Genomic DNA, 6,224 nt, shown 5'->3' on the forward strand with positions numbered 1-6,224 from the left:
TTTATTCACAACTGCCTGCTCCACCCTATTACAGAGTAAGAAAAGTTAGTGAAACGAACACTGCCTGCTGATAGTGAGGGTTTTCTTTTGTGAAGTGGGAGCAGATTTTCTTTAGTGGAAGGAAATAATTAATCCAAAAAGCACCCTGACATCTATTGCTGTTACAGTGTCTTAATTTAATCTGTACTTGCTTCCCCTCCCGCATACCCCTCATCAGATTTCTCTCTTCTCTTGAGCTGGGCCAGGGAAAAGATGTAATTATGTCAAGTGCTATTGGAACCTGGCCTATAAGTAGGCACTAGAAGGATTCTCTCTCAACATCCTGTGTAGTTCCTTATGCAGAACTATATATGGTAAATCAGTAAATAACTAAGCCTAAGTGGTATATTAAAAGATCTGGTTATGTAGAAGTTTCTGAAAAAATCAATCTCGCTCAGTTTTCAGAAGTTTAGGCCAGTAATGGTTCTGTTTGCTGTGTGCTTTTTTTTTGAACCCTGTGCTTCACTGCTGCTGTAATAGATTTTGGTACTTCTCAGTACAAGAACACAGATCTGCCATGCCTTTATAAACTGCCTCCCGTTCTCTGTTTCTGATATTAGCTCTACTGCTGTTCAAAGAGGTGTTGCAATACTCAGATTTGTTCGTTACACACTGTGATGCATCTCCACTGACCTGTTACGTAGTGGTGGAATTCATTATGTTGTCAGTTCTAGAACTGCAAAGCAGCTTTGGACCTTTGATAGAAAGGAGCAGAGTGAACTGATACATCTTTTCTGTTCTTGGTAACATGTAACTGATAAAATGCATTTTGTTCTGCTGGAGTTGCTGAAGTTTCCGACAACAGCTTGCTTGTTTCTGCGGCGTAATCAGATCTTCACTCAAAATTTTACTGTAGCACAGTCACAGGCCCATGGGCATGAAGGGAAACAGGGAAATAGCAATACTTTCTACAGTGACTATGTGCTACCTAACCGTGGTGCCCTTGCTTCACTTGCTAAGCTACAAGCACAGTGTTCTTTGTCTTTCTGAAGTAGCATGGACACATGGTTAAGGTACTACAATGATGATAAAGAAAAGGTATTACAGTAATGAGATAAGGTGGAAAGAAACAATATGCTTGGAAAAATTCACTGCCCAACTTTTTGTGGGACATGTAGATAGAATATGGTGTAGATTTATAAAGGAAGCAGCGCAACCAAAGCAGCATTGTCACTCTTTCTGGCACAAAAAGCAGAGAGCTTTTCAGCATTTCAGTCTCTGAAATGCAGCACATGCAGAAAAACAGATTTGATGCAATTGTAAAACTTAACAGTCAGAGCAGACATCACCTGCTTGACTTGATGAGAAGTTTGTTGTGCTCCATTTTTGGATCTTCTGCTTTAAGGAAGCATTGTCTGTGAAGCAGAGTAGTCAGTGCCATTCTGTTGTTCTGAGCTGGACTAGTGGTCTCAGCCTGCACTGGAGGATGTCTGAAATATTCTGTGCTGGAGGGCCAGGTAGCACACAGAGCTGTGTTTGAGAAAGCACTTGGTGCTGCTCAAGCTGCAACCCTGCAAACCAGTACTGCAGTGTCAGCCATGGCTCTTGCCTGGGCTGGGGAGCTGCTTCCTCCAGCTGCTCCGAGCTTTTCAGTTGGGTCCTCAGTCGTAGGTACATAACTTCAGGGACAGAACTCAGGCAGAGGTGCCAGCAGCCTGGACAGAATTAGCCACCAGTGGGCACAAAATGACATAGCACGTTACTAAATTAGCTAATCACTATATTCTTTCTTTCTTAAACAGCTTGTAAGTAGGTAGAAATTTAAACAAGCAATGTGGAAGTGTAGTAGTCTGCCATAAGGATCGGATCACCTTGCTTACTAAAATTTCTTGCTCTATGCTCTCTCAATAATTTATGTCATTCCTATGTCATCTACACTGATTCAGAGTTCCAAGCAGTATGTAGGTGCTGCCAGAGATTCAGAGCTGTGGGTTTCTTGGATCTTTACATATGCTAAAAAGCTACTCTGCCGAAAATAAACTTAGGTTTTTCAGGTGTCCAATTCACATAGTAAGGAAGATCTAATCCCCTGTTCTGTGCATTACAATCTATATTTAGAATACCATTCTCCTCTCCTGAATCATTATTAAAATTAGTGGGAGACTCACAATGAAGATCAACAATAATTATTTTGTGTCTGTAATTATGGGGTTTGTCACTGCATGGAGTGCTTGGTGTGAAAGGTGCAAAATCCTCTTTTTTAAGCCAAACAGGTACAAAATGGATGATTTTAGCTGACCTGCCAATAAGGCTAACTGGAGATGTAAGCTGCCTCTTTTTCTACCATTTTCACAATCTGCCTGCAGATTTGGGAACATGTATTTCTAACCTTTATTCACACTTGGAACACTTTGTCAGTGCAGTGGCTGGAAATTGTTTCTCAATGAGGAGTGAGGAACAAGTAAGCTGTATATGGCTTTATTTCATACAGTCCATGGGTGTATCTTATTAATGGATGGAACCCAGACATTTGCTGTGATGTTTGACTGACTAAACGTATTTCAAGGGGGTATTGAATCTGTAGCAAGCCAAGTTCTCAACTCCATGTGAAATGAAAATAGATAATTCATTAAGTAAACTAAATTGCTGAAGCAGGGGAGGATTTTCAATGAATTGAAGGCTTGTTAAAGAAAGTATAGGGCTTAGAGTAATTATATACCAATTACTTAAAGACAGTGAACTCAGCTGCACAAAGCAACCATATATTTGATCAGACTCTCGTAGGAAGACACTATATTTTATTCCTGGGCCACAAAGAAGTCAGAAAATTAGAAGCATACCTTTCCTTCACTCTGAGCTATGAAATACTGGACCTAAGTATTTGTCCTCATCATCTCAAAGAAACAGATACTGCCTTTTATGATTCCTGGTTTTTACATGCTGCTTGCCATTAGACATTATTTCATTCATAAATCTTGTCTTATTACAAAACAGTAGAATGCCATGATAAAGCTGGATTATGTGGTAATTTTTTCCTTGAGAATAAGGCATATACTGTTCATCCTGTGAAATCTCCACATCATCTGAAGGCTATACATACAAAAGGGTGACAAGGTTAGATCATTGTCATATATCACACAATCAAAAAGAAAACATTGAGAGAAGGATTTACAAATACAAATTATATAGCAAATTTCACAAGGATCCATGTTAAGCATTGCAGGATGTGTGAACAGATCTAAAATGAAAGCAAGAAACAGGCAGAAGATGTGGGCTGCCGGGGTCAGGAGGGTTCTTGCATTAACAGAAAATAAACTGATATCATCTGAGCAAAAATGAAACCAGTTTTGTGAATTAATGCAATATGAGAACAGTGAGTATTTGGAAAAACAAAATTTCTCCATAAACAGCTGGATTTGCAGACCCTAATGATCTGCAGTTTTCTCCTGCTTGGATTTCTCATGTCTAAAACTACTTTTGAACCCTAACTCCAGCCTTCTCAGGGTATGAAATTTTCTGGCCACTCATTTCACAAGAAACATACAGGAACTCTCTTTAAAATTTCCACCTTGGTCTCAAAACGATAAAGTTATTCATAAATTAGTGGGAAAGAGGGACTAAAAGTTAATTGCAAGAGTGTGATTTTTGTTAAGAAATCAGAATCTAAATAAACTGGATATTGATTTAAAGCCTGTTTCTCAGGTAACTGTTTCTGCATGGACAAGAGGTTGAATAATGCTCTGTATGCAGAGACGTAGAGATGTGGCTCTGGTTAATTGGTAAAGTCAAGAAAATACTAGGACTTCCCTCTAATGGGCTTTTTTCCCCCTCTCTGGTCATTGCAGTAAGTATTATTGTATATTACCATGTGTTAATGTTGAGATATTCTCTTTGCACACAAATACCAATGCACCTAAGTTTGCATGAATGAGGTTCCAGTTTCAATATCTCTTTACTGACACTAGAATATTGGAATGAAAATAGAACTGCAGGTGTTTTGCAAAGATCAAAAAAGGTGGAACATTCACTCCTAGGTGGAATGTGCTGAAATCAGTTCTTTCAGAACAAGAACAGAGCCATAGTTATCTGTTGGTTGTGAAGGGACTATGGTACTTAAGCATAGGTTTTACTGAACATATAAATCTTGTGGTATTGAGATTTTTTTCTAGTAACCACAGTGGTTTTAGTAGTTCTGTACTGTTCATCTCTTTTAACTGATGCAAATATAATGGAATTCTGAACTATGTTTAAAATCTGTCCTTCTAGTTGTAGCAGGTTTCTCCCATTTTTCAGTATTTCTGGACAACAACAGTATAAATTGAAAGTATATGAATGTGGTGGCAACTGTAAATAGCCACCCAGAAACAAGAAGAAGGAGAATTTGTATTTGTCTGCAGCAAAAGTCCTTGTGGCCACAGATAACCAGTGAGCTTTTTGTTTCATCCTGTTTCCTCTCTCCAGAAATGCTCCTATGAGTACTCCAGTAACATTGTTGCCATGGCACCTATTCAAACCTAGATAAGCTCTTGCTTTATGAAGCAAGATGAAATTGTTTTATAAACAGGAGAATTTATTTTCACTTTTCACTGCTATAGGTAAGGGACTCTATCCATGCCTACAGACAGGGGCAATTTTAACTGAACACTCCTGATTCTTGAGTAGGTGCCATAGTTTATTCTTATCGGTTCAATCCACAAGGGGCACTTCCTAAATCTTCTGTATTTCCCTGTTTGATTTTCATGGTACAGATTTTGCTGCACGTGTCACCTGTGCTTGATCATGCTTTAGAAAGGTGGGGAAGCGTGTGGAGACTGTGGGGAAAGGGGGAGTGTCTCCTCAGCTGGTTTGGGTTAAAGTCAGGGCACTACAGCAGATATACACCAGCTGACACAGTGGCTTTACAACTTCAAAGCAAAAAACTTCAGGTGTTAAACGAACAGAGTTTTCTCGTTCTGGAGGAGGGAGCAGCTGGTGAATTGGCCTTGGACTGTACTGAGGCCGGTGTAAATAGCAACAATTGTCACTGAAGTCTTGATTTGTGCTGACACAGATGAGATGTGATTCAGGAAACATACAATGGCCTGTTGTGGAGGAGCCCACATCTGAAATGTCATTCATATAATAAAAGACTATTTAATCTTTTAAAATATATATATTGAAGAACAATACTGGGTGGTCATTTGCCCTTTGTGATTGCTCAGCAGTTAGATATCAGCTTTATCAGAACAACAGGCAGCTCATTGGACACACAGAACTCTCCAGAAGAGACAAAAGAAACTCACATCCTTTGCACACTGCATTGGATGGGGCAAAAAGAGGGCAAAGATGATGCATTTGTATTTCTTGGTTTAGAATATGCTTCGTTTTGCCAATGAATGCTTTGTCCCAGGGACATGCTATCTTCTAAATGAATCTTCAGTCTGGGTCACTTCTGTATAAATGTAAGGAGCATGATGGATATCTGAAAAGTAAAGCAGACCAAAAAAAAAGTGTGTGCATGTGTGTTTGGAGATTTGCTTCATGTCAGTCTGTGCTCAAGGAGCAGTACAAAATGGTGAATGCCTCACTGATGCCAGCAAGAAGACTTTCTTCTCAGAAGGCAGTAATCCCCCCAAAAGGTAGTACTGAGGAGGATGAAGGTGGGTTCAATTTCGGCTGATGAAGAATAAAAAAAAGAACTTTCCAAAATTTCCGCTGTAGGTTTGACATTCATTTACTGCACCTAATAACTCAGTATTTGAAGGGGAAAAAAGAGAACAATGAAGGTATCAAAACCCCTCTCTCTGAACAGAGATAAAATGATCTGACACTAAGGTAGTAGTCAGAGACATGGGGAATCTGACTTCAGCACCCTGCTTGGCACTGCTCATCTGTCTGCTCACAGGAAAGTCACTGAGAAGGTCCTCGGGGCACACCAGATTCCTGGTTCTGCACCCATCTTGTTAGTGTATGACTCCGAGGAATGCCTTGCTTGGCAGCAGAGGCACAGTTCTGAGGCCAGGTGTCTGTGTTCCTTGTCCGTGTTATGGGGATGCCCCCATGTTGAGTTGCTTGGATTTATAAGCTCTCCCAGGCAGAGTTGGCTGATGTTTCAGATCCGCTCCTCATACAAAGAGTAGAAACAGTTCAGACACGAGAGTGGAGAAAGTCTTGGCTGCCTTTGCTGAAGAACCCCAAAGCTCGTGACCAATGCAAGCCATGTCAATAGCCTTACTGCAAACCTACCCAGCCATGCCACACAACAA

Source organism: Corvus cornix, chromosome 7 (assembly GCF_000738735.6).
Source record: "Corvus cornix cornix isolate S_Up_H32 chromosome 7, ASM73873v5, whole genome shotgun sequence".
Classification (NCBI taxonomy): Eukaryota; Metazoa; Chordata; class Aves; order Passeriformes; family Corvidae; genus Corvus; species Corvus cornix.